The 16,641-nt window shown below is 45.6% G+C and overlaps 1 pseudogene; it reads right to left on the bottom strand.

The window, feature by feature from the left end:
• The window catches only part of LOC112236628, a 157,352-nt pseudogene that overhangs the window by 85,627 nt on the left and 55,084 nt on the right, over window positions 1–16,641 (bottom strand).

Here is a 16,641-nt window from a genome sequence, read left to right as displayed (position 1 = left end):
TTGGTCCTCAGATCCTCAAAAGGTTCTACAGCTGCACCATTGAGAGCATCCTGACTGGTTGCATCACTGCCTGATATGGCAACTGCTCAGCCTCCAACTGCAAGGCACTACAGAAGGTTGTGCGTATGGCCCAGTACATCACTGGGGCTAAGCTGCCTGCCATCCAGGACCTCTACACCAGGCGGTGTCGGAGGAAGGACCTAAAAATTGTCAAAGACTCCAGCCACCCTAGTCATAGACTGTGTTCTCTGCTACTGCACAGCAAGCGGTACTGGAGCGCCAAGTCTAGGTCTAAGAGGCTTCTAAACATTGTCCCCCCCTTTTTAATCTTTTACACTTCTGCTACTCTTTGTTTATTATCTATGCATATTCACTTTAATAACTCTATCTACATAGGGGACAGAACACTCTCTGACCTTTGCCCTCTACTCCCGGTCCGAACACGCAGACTCCGCTGGTGTTGACAGCGGGCTCCACAGTCAGGGAGGCAGGGAAGTTGGGTACATCCTGCCCCCCGTAGCGGATGGTGAGGGTGTATGAGCCGGGGTACCGGGGGATGTAGGTGATGGTGTAGGTTCCGTCTCCATTATCCTGGATGTGGACCTCTGCCTCTGTCCCACTGTCACTGATGATCTCTATGGTCAGCTCAGCTGGACCCGCGTTGGTACAGTCCACCACAAACTCCCCAGTCTCTCCCACTTTGGCATGCTCCAAACCTGGGCCGGAACACTTCACCTGACAGACATGGGGGAAACAGGACATACAGATTTAAGGGTCAGGGGTTAGAGATCAGGGGTTAGAGGTCAGCAGTTAGAGGTCGTGTTTACCTTGGTGGCGTCGGTGGGGGGATAGGCGGTGGGGTTGAAGGGGGATCCTGGGATCGGAGCTCCGTCAAAGGTCAGCTCCACCTGGTATGGCCCCGCCTCCCAAGGGATAAACTTCACTTGACTGGTCTCTGGTTTAAGACCTGCCTCCACCTGAATAATCAGAATATTAACATTCAAATTAATAACAACCTTCATCATTCTCTATTTGTAAAGCTCCTTTCATCATTGGTTTTAGCACAACATTTTTAACAATGAACATATAACTGTAATGAAGCTTTTAAAAACGCAACAAAGCATTTATAAACGTATAATTGTAATGCAGTTTTTAAAAAGAGAGTTAAAATGAAAAAAAAAGATCAATCTACATCCCTACCTTGCTGGTGACAGGTTTCCCAGAAGGCCCTGTAACATTGGCCAAGACTTTCCCCTGAACTCCTGCTCCTTCAGACTTCACAGTTACTTCCTGGTCCTTACCCACCGTCATCTCTACACAGATAGAGAAATAAAGGAAGAGATAGAGATGTAGAAGAGATAAAAGAGGAGAGATATTTTAGAGAAGAAATGGAGATATAGAAGAGAAGAGATATAGAAGAGAAGAGACATAGATATGGAAGAGAAGAGATTAAGATATATAGAGGAGATATAGAAGAGATAGAAGAGAAGATATGAAAATATATAGAGGAGATAGAGAAGAGATAGAGATATAGAAGAGATGAAGAGATAGAAGAGGAGAGATGAAGATATATAGAGGAGATAGAGATAAAGAAGAGAAGAGAAAGATTGAGGAATGTGAGGTGTGAGGCAGATATAAAGCATTAAGAGTGTGTGGAGCTCGGAACTGTCCCTTATTTGTGTGGTGCTAAAACATTTGAATTTGTCCCGAGCATATGTTCCCTCTTCCCACGTGAAAATACAACATGTTGCCAAATTTACTTTCCTGGGTAGTCTAGCTCACGCTAAACTGGCTAACTGTGTTTTGCCCTAGCACTACATAGTTGATTTAAATAACTAACTTGTCATCAAGGGCTAGGGCAAAAGCAAAAAGCGCACCCAGGTGGGGGCCCAGGACCGAGTTTGAGAAACCCTGCTGTGGTGGGTAGTATATATGGGGCTTTGGTGACAAAACAGATGGCACTGTGATAGACTACATCCAGTTTGCTGAGTAGAGCGTTGGAGGCTATTTTGTAAATGACATCGCCAAAGTCAAGGATCGGTAGGATAGTCCGTTTTACGAGGCTATGTTCAGCCTAATAATAAATTATTATAACTCTGGACTGGAGTCATAAAAACAATTAAATAAATTGATGTTATATTGCAGGTAACTGATCGTCTCTCTGAACAATTCTGACATATCTATGGTATATATAGTATGTAGTTTAGATAGTATACCTGTATATAGTTTGTAATGATATATTATCTGTATACAGTTGAAGTCGGAAGGTTACATACACCTTAGCCAACTACATTTAAACTCAGTTTTTCACAATTCCTGACATTTAACCAGGACAATAGGCAAGCAGCTTGGTGAGAAGGCAACAACTGTTGGCGCAATTATTAGAAAATGGAAGAAGTTCAAGATGACGGTCAATCACCCTCGGTCTGGGGCCCCATGCAAGATCTCACCTCGTGGGGCATCAATGATCATGAGGAAGGTGAGGGATCAGCCCAGAACTACACGGCAGGACCTGGTCAATGACCTGAAGAGAGCTGGGACCACAGTCTCAAAGAAAACCATTAGTAACACACTACACCGTCATGGATTAAAATCCTGCAGCGCACGCAAGGTCCCTCTGCTCAAGCCAGCGCATGTCCAGGCCCGTCTGAAGTTTGCCAATGACCATCTGGATGATCCAGAGGAGGAATGGGAGAAGGTCATGTGGTCTGATGAGACAAAAATAGAGCTTTTTGGTCTAAACTCCACTCGCCGTGTTTGGAGGAAGAAGAAGGATGAGTACAACCCCAAGAACACCATCCCAACCGTGAAGCATGGAGGTGGAAACATCATTCTTTGGAGATGCTTTTCTGCAAAGGGGACAGGACGACTGCACCGTATTGAGGGGAGGATGGATGGGGCCATGTATCGCGAGATCCTGGCCAACAACCTCCTTCCCTTAGTAAGATCATTGAAGATGGGTCGTGGCTGAGTCTTCCAGCATGACAACGACCCGAAACACACAGCTAGAGCAACTAAGGAGTGGCTCCATAAGAAGCATCTCAAGGTCCTGGAGTGGCCTAGCCAGTCTCCAGACCTGAACCCAATAGAAAATCTTTGGAGGGAGCTGAAAGTCCGTATTGCCTAGCGACAGCCCCAAATCCTGAAGGAACTGGAGAAGGTCTGTATGGAGGAGTGGGCCAAAATCCCTGCTGCACTGTGTGCAAACCTGGTCAAGAACTACAGGAATGTAGGAACGTATGGTCTCTGTAATTGCAAACAAATGTTTCTGTACCAAATATTAAGGTCTGCTTTTCTGATGTATCAAATACTTATGTCATGCAATATGAATTACTTAAAAATCATACAATGTGATTTTCTGGATTTTTGTTTTAGATTCCGTCTCTCACAGTTGAAGTGTACCTATCATAAAAATTACAGACCTCTACAGGCTTTGTAAGTAGGAAAACCTGCAAAATCGGCATGGTATCAAATACTTGTTCTCCCCACTGTATATACTATATCACTATCTATCTCAATTACATACTTTACATTCTAAATATACAATATCACTATCTATCTACACTACATACTGTACTAAAAAAACGAAATACACTGCATTCTATATACATTTGAAGTCAGAAATTTACATACACTTAGGTTGGAGTCATAAAACTCATTTTTCAACCACTACACAAAGTGCACAATTGGCCCAGCGTCTTCTGTGTTTGGCCAGGGTAGGCTGTCATTGTAAATAAGAATTAGTTTTTAATTGACTTGCCTAGTTAATGAAAATAAAAGTATTTTTTAAAGTTTTTATAGTGTACATACTATCACCCAGTCCAGCCACTTGTATCTTGCTGAGGTCATGGCTTGGTGCCACGGGGATGGAGAAGGGACTCTTGGGAATAGAATCTCCTCCGTAGGTGAGGGCCACTCCCAGAACACCCTGCTGGACAGGGGTGTACTTGACCGTATGGGTGTTATCGGGGTTGTTGATGATCTCAAAGTCCTTGACCGTCTCTCCTTTAGCTGGGCCGGAGAACACAGCGTCCAGCTTGGCTTTACCTGCAGCCTTGGTGTTTACTGTGAAGTGGGTCGGCTTGGTCAACTCCACACCTGGAGGGAGGGGAGAGAGGCCATGGAACAGGGAAGGGTTGGTTATCTCTGGTGGATGAAAAGGTGAGTACTGTACTGTGAAGTGGGTCGGCTTGGTCAACCCCACACCTGGAGGGAGGGAAGAGAGGCCATGGAACAGGGAAGGGTTAGTTATCTCTGGTGGATGAAATGGTGAGTGTGTACCGTGTGTGTGTGACTCACCACTATGGTTGAGTCCTGGTCCCTCGGCCTTGACCTTGCTGGCATCATGTGACGGGTCAACTTTGATACTGATGGGAGTCATGGGGATGGTCTGGAACACAGAGAGTCGACATTACTCACACTAACCGCACTAACGTTTTCAGAATTGAAGAAAAGGGCGGAAGACATTCAGCCGAAGTCTGACGAGAGCAAATACAAATGCATTGCTTTATCTAATTACGACAAATGTTAAGAAACTTTTGAGCAATGTAATAACATAATGACTTTTCAAATAAGTTATGTTTAATGTTAAGTTGGATGACAATTTGTTAGCTACGCTATCCTTACAAACCGCATAGCATTACAGCAGTATGTACCGGTGTGTTAGCTACGCTATCCTTGCCAGGCATTATATTAACTATAATACACCTAACTACCCAGCGTTTATTGACTTGATTATTCACGTCATTCTTAGCTAAGTGTCATTGTGCGTTCTCAATGGACATTGTTAATTCTGTCTATCTACTCCAGTTTCGGAGCACTCTCGTCTGAGTGTGCCAGAGCACAGAATAACTGACACATTTTACAAAGACAGCCTAACCAGCTCTGCTAGGGTGAATAAAATGGTCAGAGTGAGGTGTTCTCTCATTTGTGTCTGGAAGTAGCTAGCCTACATTAGCCAGTTCGCTGGGTGATTGACTGCTGTTGTTGGCCGCTGTTGTTCGTTCAGAACGCTTTGATCAACCCTCCTCCTCGGCCAGAGCGTCCAGTGTGACCTCTGAACGCTCCGAGAGCGAATCACTCTGATTTTACGAATGGACAATTTGACAACTTCCTGAGTTTACGAACACCCAGAGCACACTGGCATTTCAGATTCAATTTACGAACACACCCGTAGTATAAACCAGCCTTTAGTCTTGACATTTTTGGTTGTTTAGTACACAGCCTCACATGTGAATCCTTAAAGAGGTGGGGCTAATGCTTAAGAGGGTGTGAACGATGTTGAATGGGTGGAGACAAAGAAGACAATGAAGAGCTCTCCAGTAGGTACCAAAACATTGAAGGGCCATTTTCTCAAAAGTTTATCAACTTTCAAAGCAGGATTACTTTCCCATTGTTCCTCAACTGTAGTGAACAATATACCATTTTGTAGCTCTGAGTCTCTACTTTTATCCAATGTGAAAAAACACAATTTTTTGTTACATAAGACCGAATCGAGCTGGTCGGTCACATATATACACACAGTGTTGTAGTAGTCGAGCCCGCTTTTTCAAATGCACCTACAGTATTATTTAACTAGCCACGCTGATGTGTAGGGACTTGGGACTCAACTTTGACTCAAGTATACAGATGCCAGACTTAGAAAAGGTAGGGACTCGGGACTTGACACTGACTCGAGGTTTAGTGAACAGCATACATACTATACAAACACACAACACCGCAACACCTCACACACACACACACACACACACACACACACACACACACACACACACACACACACACACACACACTCTACCCACCTGGTCAGCAAACAGCACCATGATAGTGTAACTACCAGCGCCTGGCGGGGTGTATTTAACGGTAAACGTGTCGTTGTCGTTCCTGATGATGTCGAAGTCGATGTCTGCCTCCGCCGGTCCCACCACGCCTGGAGAGCACTTTATACCGATACTGATGTCACCTGTAACGCGCACAAACACACAAACACACACACAGTTAATACACTTGGCGAAGATACCAGTGGATTTAAAACGTGTGCTTCCAGTGTCATAAACATTTGTTTCCATATTGTTCATATGATGAACTGGGTCTTTGTAGGTCAGTTAGCAGAGCATGGTGCTACAGGGTAGTGGGTTTTCTCTTTGTAGGTCAGTTAGCAGAGCATGGTGCTACAGGGTAGTGGGTTTTCTCTTTGTAGGTCAGTTAGCGGAGCATGGTGCTACAGGGTAGTGGGTTTTCTCTTTGTAGGTCAGTTAGCAGAGCATGGTGCTACAGGGTAGTGGGTTTTCTCTTTGTAGGTCAGTTAGCAGAGCATGGTGCTACAGGGTAGTGGGTTTTCTCTTTGTAGGTCAGTTAGCGGAGCATGGTGCTACAGGGTAGTGGGTTTTCTCTTTGTAGGTCAGTTAGCAGATGGTGCATGGGGTTTTCGCTTTGTAGGTCAGTTAGCAGAGCATGGTGCTACAGGGTAGTGGGTTTTCTCTTTGTAGGTCAGTTAGCAAAGCATGGTACTTATAACACCAGGGGTGCTAGTGGGTTTTCTCTTTGTAGGTCAGTTAGCAGAGCATGGTGCTTATAACACCAGGGTAGTTGGTTTTCTCTTTGTAGGTCAGTTAGCAGAGCATGGTGCTTGTAACACCAGGGTAGTGGGTTTGGTCGTTGTAGGTCAGTTAGCAGAGCATGGTACTTATAACACCAGGGTAGTGGGTTTGGTCTTTGTAGGTCAGTTAGCAGAGCATGGTGCTTATAACACCAGGGTAGTGGGTTTGGTCTTTGTAGGTCAGTTAGCAGAGCATGGTGCTTATAACACCAGGGTAGTGGGTTTGGTCACACTTTAAGGAGAAGGGAAGAGCATCAGAATAGGGCTGGTGTAGTATATAGGACTTACCTTGACCTGCCTCAGCACAGTCCACAGTGAAGGGGCTGGTGTAGTGTAAAGATCTTACCTTGACCTGCCTCAGCACAGTCCACAGTGAAGGGGCTGGTGTAGTGTAAAGATCTTACCTTGACCTGCCTCAGCACAGTCCACAGTGAAGGGAAGGGCTGGTGTAGTGTAAAGATCTGGCCTCAGCACAGTGTGAAGTGGTGTAAAAGATCTTACCTTGACCTGCCTCAGCACAGTCCACAGTGAAGGGGCTGGTGTAGTGTAAAGATCTTACCTTGACCTGCCTCAGCACAGTCCACAGTGAAGGGGCTGGTGTAGTGTAAAGATCTTACCTTGACCTGCCTCAGCACAGTCCACAGTGAAGAATGTTGGTTCAAAAGCCTTCAGCCCTGTTTTAGCCACACCAGGACCTGACACCTTCACCTTGTTAGGGTGGCAGCCTGCCCCGATAGGCATCTACACACACAATGAGAAAAATGTAGAAATGATTAGGGAGGGAGAGAGGAAAATAAGTTTGTATGTGTGGGTAAAGATGAGGTCCCCGTTTAACAGTTTGTATGTGTGGGTAAAGATGAGGTCCCCGTTTAACAGTTTGTATGTGTGGGTAAAGATGAGGTCCCCGTTTAACAGTTTGTATGTGTGGGTAAAGATGAGGTCCCCGTTTAACAGTTTGTATGTGTGGGTAAAGATGAGGTCCCCGTTTAACAGTTTGTATGTGTGGGGTCCCCGTAAAGATGAGGTCCCCGTTTAACAGTTTGTATGTGTGGGTAAAGATGAGGTCCCCGTTTAACAGTTTGTATGTGTGGGTAAAGATGAGGTCCCCGTTTAACAGTTTGTATGTGTGGGTAAAGATGAAGTCCCCGTTTAACAGTTTGTATGTGTGGGTAAAGATGAGGTCCCCGTTTAACAGTTTGTATGTGTGGGTAAAGATGAGGTCCCCGTTTAACAGTTTGTATGTGTGGGTAAAGATGAGGTCCCCGTTTAACAGTTTGTATGTGTGGGTAAAGATGAGGTCCCCGTTTAACAGTTTGTATGTGTGGGTAAAGATGAGGTCCCCGTTTAACAGTTTGTATGTGTGGGTAAAGCTGAAGTCCCCGTTTAACAGTTTGTATGTGTGGGTAAAGATGTAGTCCCCGTTTAACAGTTTGTATGTGTGGGTAAAGATGAGGTCCCCGTTTAACAGTTTGTATGTGTGGGTAAAGCTGAAGTCCCCGTTTAACAGTTTGTATGTGTGGGTAAAGATGTAGTCCCCGTTTAACAGTTTGTATGTGTGGGTAAAGATGAGGTCCCCGTTTAACAGTTTGTATGTGTGGGTAAAGATGAAGTCCCCGTTTAGCAGTTTGTATGTGTGGGTAAAGATGAGGTCCCCGTTTAACAGTTTGTATGTGTGGGTAAAGATGAGGTCCCCGTTTAGCAGTTTGTATGTGTGGGTAAAGGTGAAGCCCCCATTATTCCGAGAAGCCTGTAAGTATGTGCTCACCCTGAAGGGACTGTCCGGTATGTTGACCCCGCCCCAGGACGCCATGAGGGTGTGTTTGAGGGGTTTCTTGGGGGTGTAACTGCAGGTGTACGTTCCATTACCGTTATCCTTCACCTGGACATCTACTGGGGTTCCCTCACCATCCTAGAGAGAGACAGAGACAGACCCTTAGTGCCCTCACCATCCTAGAGAGAGAGAGAGACAGACCCTTAGTACCCCCACCATCCTAGAGAGAGAGAGACAGACCCTTAGTACCCCCACCATCCTAGAGAGACCCTTCGTACCCTCACCATCCTAGAGAGAGAGAGAGAGAGAGACCCTTAGTACCCTCACCATCCTAGAGAGAGAGAGAGAGAGAGGCCCTTAGTACCCTCACCATCCTAGAGAGAGAGAGAGAGACCCTTAGTACCCTCACCATCCTAGAGAGAGAGAGAGAGAGAGAGAGAGAGACCCTTAGTACCCTCACCATCCTAGAGAGAGAGACCCTTAGTACCCTCACCATCCTAGAGAGAGAGACCCTTAGTACCCTCACCATCCTAGAGAGAGAGAGACAGACCCTTAGTACCCTCACCATCCTAGAGAGAGAGACCCTTAGTACCCTCACCATCCTAGAGAGAGAGACCCTTAGTACCCTCACCATCCTAGAGAGAGAGACCATTAGTACCCTCACCATCCTAGAGAGAGAGACCCTTAGTACCCTCACCATCCTAGAGAGAGAGAGACAGACCCTTAGTACCCTCACCATCCTAGAGAGAGAGAGACCCTTAGTACCCTCACCATCCTAGAGAGAGAGACCCTTAGTACCCTCACCATCCTAGAGAGAGAGAGACCCTTAGTACCCTCACCATCCTAGAGAGAGATCCTTAGTACCCTCACCATCCTAGAGAGAGAGACCCTTAGTACCCTCACCATCCTAGAGAGAGAGAGACAGACCCTTAGTACCCCCACCATCCTAGAGAGAGAGAGAGAGACCCTTAGTACCCTCACCATCCTAGAGAGAGAGAGAGAGAGGCCCTTAGTACCCTCACCATCCTAGAGAGAGAGAGACCCTTAGTACCCTCACCATCCTAGAGAGAGAGAGTGCCCTCACCATCCTAGAGAGAGAATGAGAGACAGACCCTTAGTACCCTCACCATCCTAGAAACAGAGACCCTTAGTACCCCCACCATCCTAGAAAGACACAGAGACCCTTAGTACCCCCACCATCCTAGAGAGAGAGAGAGAGCCCCTTAGTACCCTCACCATCCTAGTGAGAGAGAGAGAGAGAGAGACAGACTCTTAGTACCCTCACCATCCTAGAGAGAGATAGAAACCCTTAGTACCCTCACCATCCTAGAGAGAGAGAGAGAGAGAGAGAGACCCTTAGTACCCTCACCATCCTAGAGAGAGAGAGATAGAGAGAGACCCTTAGTACCCTCACCATCCTAGAGAGAGAGAGAGAGACAGACCCTTAGTACCCTCACCGTCCTAGAGAGAGAGACCCTGTTACAGGGTCAGCCATAGTAGTACGGCGCCCCTGGAGCAAATAGGTTTAAGTGCCTTGCTGAAGGGCACATCGACAGACATTTCACCTTGTCAGCTCGAGCATTCGAACCAGCGACTCTCGAGATGTTCGAAATAGGATATTATAGAAGACAGAAACACATAAAGTGTAACCCTAATGTAGTGTCCCACTTGTTCTGAATTCACCCTAATAACCCTAATATAGTGTCCCACTTGTTCTGAATTCACCCTAATAACCCTAATATAGTGTCCCTCTTGTTCTGTGTTCACCTTAATATCCCAAACCCTAATATATGTCCAGTATAAACTTGACAGAGTACTCAGGATCATGGAGTAGCTATAGTAGGACAGCATAGATTCAGTTTGCGCTGATAATGTAAGGTATACATTAAGCTTGAGTCTACTTGGCACACGTACCTGTGCCAGGATCTTGAGAGGGGCTTTGCCTCCTAGTTTGGCGTCAACGGTGAACTCAGTCTGTTTCCCCACAGCTAGACCACTACTCTGTAGACCTGGACCATACACGTTCACCTAAACACACACACACACACACACACACACCATTAAACACAATCAGAGTGTTACCAGTTCCAATCCCGGGTCTGACAGGGAAAAACTGGTTTGATTTGTCGGAAAAAGAACGACTGCTGGTGTCAAATCATAGATGCCCTCGAGCAAAGCACCTTTACCACTGCTACTGGAGCAAGGCACCTCTACCACTGCTACTGGAACAAGGCACCTCTACCACTGCTACTGGAGCAAGGCATCTCTACCACTACTACTGGAACAAGGCACCTCTACCACTGCTACTGGAGCAAGGCACCTCTACCACTGCTACTGGAGCAAGGCACCTCTACCACTGCTACTGGAACAAGGCACCTCTACCACTGCTACTGGAACAAGGCACCTCTACCACTACTACTGGAGCAAGGCACCTCTACCACTACTACTGGAGCAAGGCACCTCTACCACTACTACTGGAACAAGGCAACTCTACCACTGCTACTGGAACAAGGCAACTCTACCACTGCTACTGGAACAAGGCAACTCTACCACTGCTACTGGAACAAGGCAACTCTACCACTTGTTTACAGCAGCAGTGATGTAACATACCTTATCAGGGTAGTAGTCCTTGTTTAGAGCAGCAGTGATTTAACATACCTTATCAGGGTAGTAGTCCTTGTTTAGAGCAGTGATTTAACATACCTTATCAGGGTAGTAGTCCTTGTTTACAGCAGCAGTGATGTAACATACCTTATCAGGGTAGTAGTCCTTGTTCAGAGCAGCAGAGATTTCAGCCATGAAGGGAGAGTGCTGGATGTCCTCGTTGTTACAGAGCACATGCACCGCATACTCTCCTGCTTCCATTGGCCAGTACCGCACGTCAGATGACCCGTCACCCTTATCATCACACTCGACCTTCGCCTGGGACGGACCCTCCACCGAGAAACCTGGACACACACCTTCTGATCAGAACACACACCTTCTGATCAGGACACACACATTCTGATCAGGACACACACCTTCTGATCAGAACACACACCTTCTGATCAGGACACACACATTCTGATCAGGACACACACCTTCTGATCAGAACACACACCTTCTGATCAGGACACACACCTTCTGATCAGAACACACACACCTTCTGATCAGAACACACACACACACACATTCTGATCAGAACACACACCTTCTGATCAGAACACACACCTTCTGATCAGGACACACACCTGCTGACCAGAACATACACACACACCTTCTGTTCAGGACACACACCTTCTGATCAGAACACACACACACACATTCTGATCAGAACACACACCTTCTGATCAGAACACACACACACCTTCTGATCAGAACACACACACACACATTCTGATCAGAACACACACCTTCTGATCAGAACACACACACACAACTTCTGATCAGGACACACACCTTCTGATCAGAACACACACACACATTCTGATCAGAACACACACCTTCTGATCAGAACACACACACACACCTTCTGATCAGGACACACACCTTCTGATCAGAACACACACACACACCTTCTGATCAGGACACACACCTTCTGATCAGAACACACACACACATTCTGATCAGAACACACACCTTCTGATCAGAACACACACACACACCTTCTGATCAGGACACACACCTTCTGATCAGAACACACACACACACCTTCTGATCAAAACACACACCTTCTGATCAGGACACACATATTCTGATCAGGACACACACCTTCTGATCAGAACACACACCTTCTGATCAGAACACACACCTTCTGATCAGAACACACACACACACCTTCTGATCAGAACACGCACCTTCTGATCAGAACACACACACCTTCTGATCAGAACACACACCTTCTGATCAGAACACACACACACACCTTCTGATCAGGACACACACCTTCTGATCAGAACACACACACACATTCTGATCAGAACACACACCTTCTGATCAGAACACACACACACCTTCTGATCAGGACACACACCTTCTGATCAGAACACACACACCTTCTGATCAGAACACACACACACACCTTCTGATCAGGACACACACCTTCTGATCAGAACACACACCTTCTGATCAGGACACACACCTTCTGATCAGAACACACACACACCTTCTGATCAGAACACACACCTTCTGATCAGGACACACACCTTCTGATCAGGACACACACCTTCTGATCACAACACACACACACACCTTCTGATCAGGACACACACCTTCTGACCAGGACACACAGGGTCTGTGTGTGTGTACTTACCCAGTGTTCCCACATTGTCTCCGACGGCCTCGACCACGAAGTCGGCAGATTTACCCATAATGCCGGTCTCCAGGCCAGGCCCCCAGGCACGCACATTCTGTGGCCCTGCCTCCGAACCAATCTTCACCTCCAACGGGCTACGACCCGGAAGTGACATCATCAGTCAGCGACAGCATTACAGCATCATCAGTCAGCGACAGCATTATAGCATCATCAGTCAGCGACAGCATTACAGCATCATCAGTCAGCGACAGCATTACAGCATCATCAGTCGGTGACAGCATTACAGCAGTCTTTATTTATTCGGTTGTGGACCAAAAAAGCTATTTGAAAGATGATAGCAGCTATTTAGAAGACTGTGATATGTGGTTGAATGAACTAACTTAGTTGAATGAACTGACTTAGTTGAATGAACTACCTTAGTTGAATGAACTGACTTAGTTGAATGAACTACCTTAGTTGAATGAACTACCTTAGTTGAATGAACTACCCCAGTTGAATGAACTGACTTAGTTGAATGAACTACCTTAGTTGAATGAACTACCTTAGTTGAATGAACTGACTTAGTTGAATGAACTGACTTAGTTGAATGAACTGACTTAGTTGAATGAACTGACTTAGTTGAATGAACTACCCCAGTTGAATGAACTACAAAGTTGAATGAACTGACTTAGTTGAATGAACTACCCCAGTTGAATGAACTACAAAGTTGAATGAACTGACTTAGTTGAATGAACTACCCCAGTTGAATGAACTACCTTAGTTGAATGAACTGACTTAGTTGAATGAACTACCTTAGTTGAATGAACTGACTTAGTTGAATGAACTGACTTAGTTGAATGAACTACCCCAGTTGAATGAACTACCTTCGTTGAATGAACTACCTTAGTTGAATGAACTGACTTAGTTGAATGAACTACCCCAGTTGAATGAACTGACTTAGTTGAATGAACTACCTTAGTTGAATGAACTGACTTAGTTGAATGAACTACCTTAGTTGAATGAACTGACTTAGTTGAATGAACTACCTTAGTTGAATGAACTGACTTAGTTGAATGAACTGACTTAGTTGAATGAACTACCCCAGTTGAATGAACTGACTTAGTTGAATTAACTGACTAAGTTGAATGAACTGACTTAGTTGAATGAACTACCCCAGTTGAATGAACTACCTTAGTTGAATGAACTACCTTAGGTGAATGAACTACCTTAGTTGAATGAACTACCTTAGTTGAATGAACTGACTTAGTTGAATGAACTACCTTAGTTGAATGAACTGACTTAGTTGAATGAACTACCTTAGTTGAATGAACTGACTTAGTTGAATGAACTGACTTAGTTGAATGAACTACCCCAGTTGAATGAACTACCTTAGTTGAATGAACTGACTTAGTTGAATGAACTACCTTAGTTGAATGAACTGACTTAGTTGAATGAACTGACTTAGTTGAATGAACTACCCCAGTTGAATGAACTGACTTAGTTGAATGAACTGACTTAGTCGAATGAACTACCCCAGTTGAATGAACTACCTTAGTTGAATGAACTACCTTAGATGAATGAACTACCTTAGTTGAATGAACTGACTTAGTTGATTGAACTACCCCAGTTGAATGAACTGACTTAGTTGAATGAACTACCTCAGTTGAATGAACTGACTTAGTTGAATGAACTACCTTAGTTGAATGAACTGACTTAGTTGAATGAACTACCTTAGTTGAATGAACTACCTTAGTTGAATGAACTGACTTAGTTGAATGAACTACCTTAGTTGAATGAACTACCCCAGTTGAATGAACTACCTTAATTGAATGAACTACCTTAGTTGAATGAACTACCCCAGTTGAATGAACTGACTTAGTTGAATGAACTGACTTAGTTGAATGAACTGACTTAGTTGAATGAACTACCTTAGTTGAATGAACTACCTTAGTTGAATGAACTACCCCAGTTGAATGAACTGACTTAGTTGAATGAACTGACTTAGTTGAATGAACTGACCTAGTTGAATGAACTACAAAGTTGAATGAACTGACTTAGTTGAATGAACTGACTTGGTTGAATGAACTGACCTAGTTGAATGAACTACCTTAGTTGAATGAACTACCCAAGTTGAATGAACTACCTTAGTTGAATGAACTACCCCAGTTGAATGAACTGACTTAGTTGAATGAACTACCTTAGTTGAATGAACTGACTTAGTTGAATGAACTGACTTAGTTGAATGAACTGACTTAGTTGAATGAACTACCCCAGTTGAATGAACTGACTTAGTTGAATGAACTGACTTAGTTGAATGAACTGACTTAGTTGAATGAACTACCTTAGTTGAATGAACTGACTTAGTTGAATGAACTGACTTAGTTGAATGAACTACCCCAGTTGAATGAACTGACTTAGTTGAATGAACTGACTTAGTTTAATGAACTGACTTAGTTGAATGAACTACCTTAGTTGAATGAACTGACTTAGTTGAATGAACTGACTTAGTTGTTCTGGATAAGAGACAGGTACATTACTATATAATGTAAAGTGGCAAGAAAAAGTATGTGAACCCTTTGGAATTACCTGGACTTCTAATACAATAATGTGTGTTTTAGTAGTTTAAGCACACTGTGTTCATCTGTTGTTGTGACTTAGATGAAGATGAAGTTACCTGGGGGGGATGTGTTACCTGGGGGGATGTGTTACCTGTGGGGATGTGTTCTGTGTGTTACCTGGGGGATGTGTTACCTGTGGGGATGTGTTCTGTGTGTTACCGGGGGATCCGTGTTACCTGTGGGGATGTGTTCTGTGTGTTACCTGGGGGATCCGTGTTACCTGTGGGGATGTGTTCTATGTGTTACCTGGGGGATCCGTGTTACCTGTGGGGATGTGTTCTGTGTGTTACCTGGGGGATGTGTGTTACCTGGGGGATGTGTGTTACCTGGGGGACGTGGTTACCTGGGGGATGTGTTCTGTGTGTTACCTGGGGGATGTGTTCTGTGTGTTACCTGGGGGATGTGTGTTACCTGTGGGGATGTGTTCTGTGTGTTACCTGGGGGATGTGTGTTACCTGGGGGGATGTGTTCTGTGTGTTACCTGGGGGATGTGTTACCTGGGGGTGTGTGTTACCTGGAGGGATGTGTTACCTGGGGGATGTGTGTTACCTGGGGATGTGTTACCTGGGGGATGTGTTACCTGGGGGATGTGTTACCTGGGGGATCTGTGTTACCTGGGGGATCTGTGTTACCTGGGGGATGTGTTCTGTGTGTTACCTGGGGGATGTGTGTTACCTGGGGGATGTGTGTTACCTGGGGGGACGTGTGTTACCTGGGGTGATGTGTTACCTGGGGGATGTGTGTTACCTAGGGGATGTGTTACCTGGGGGGATGTGTTACCTGGGGGACGTGTGTTACCTGGGGGATGTGTTACCTGGGGGATGTGTGTTACCTGGGGATCTGTTGTGTGTGTTACCTGGGGATGTGTGTGTTACGTGGGGGGGGACGTGTGTTACCTGGGGATGTGTGTGTTACCTGGGGGACGTGTGTTGCCTGGGTGATGTGTGTGTTACCTGGGGGACGTGTGTTACCTGGGGGATGTGTGTGTTACCTGGGGCGATGTGTATTACCTGGGGGATGTGTTGTGTGTGTTACCTGGGGGACGTGTGTTACCTGGGGGATGTGTGTGTTACCTGGGGGACGTGTGTTACCTGGGGCGATGTGTATTACCTGGGGATCTGTTGTGTGTGTTACCTGGGGGGACGTGTGTTACCTGGGGGATGTGTGTTTACTTGGGGGACGTGTGTTACCTGGGGGATGTGTGTGTTACCTGGGGGACATGTGTTACCTGGGGGATGTGTTCTGTGTGTTACCTGGGGGATGTGTGTTACCTGGGGGATGTGTGTTACCTGGAGGGACGTGTGTTACCTGGGGGATGTGTGTGTTACCTGGGGGATGTGTGTTTACCTGGGGCGATGTGTATTACCTGGGGATCTGTTGT

The sequence above is a fragment of the Oncorhynchus tshawytscha genome, linkage group LG16 (genome assembly GCF_018296145.1).
Source record: "Oncorhynchus tshawytscha isolate Ot180627B linkage group LG16, Otsh_v2.0, whole genome shotgun sequence".
NCBI lineage: Eukaryota > Metazoa > Chordata > Actinopteri > Salmoniformes > Salmonidae > Oncorhynchus > Oncorhynchus tshawytscha.
Note: the sequence above shows the minus strand (reverse complement) of the source record. Positions and strands in the feature narration are given on the sequence as shown.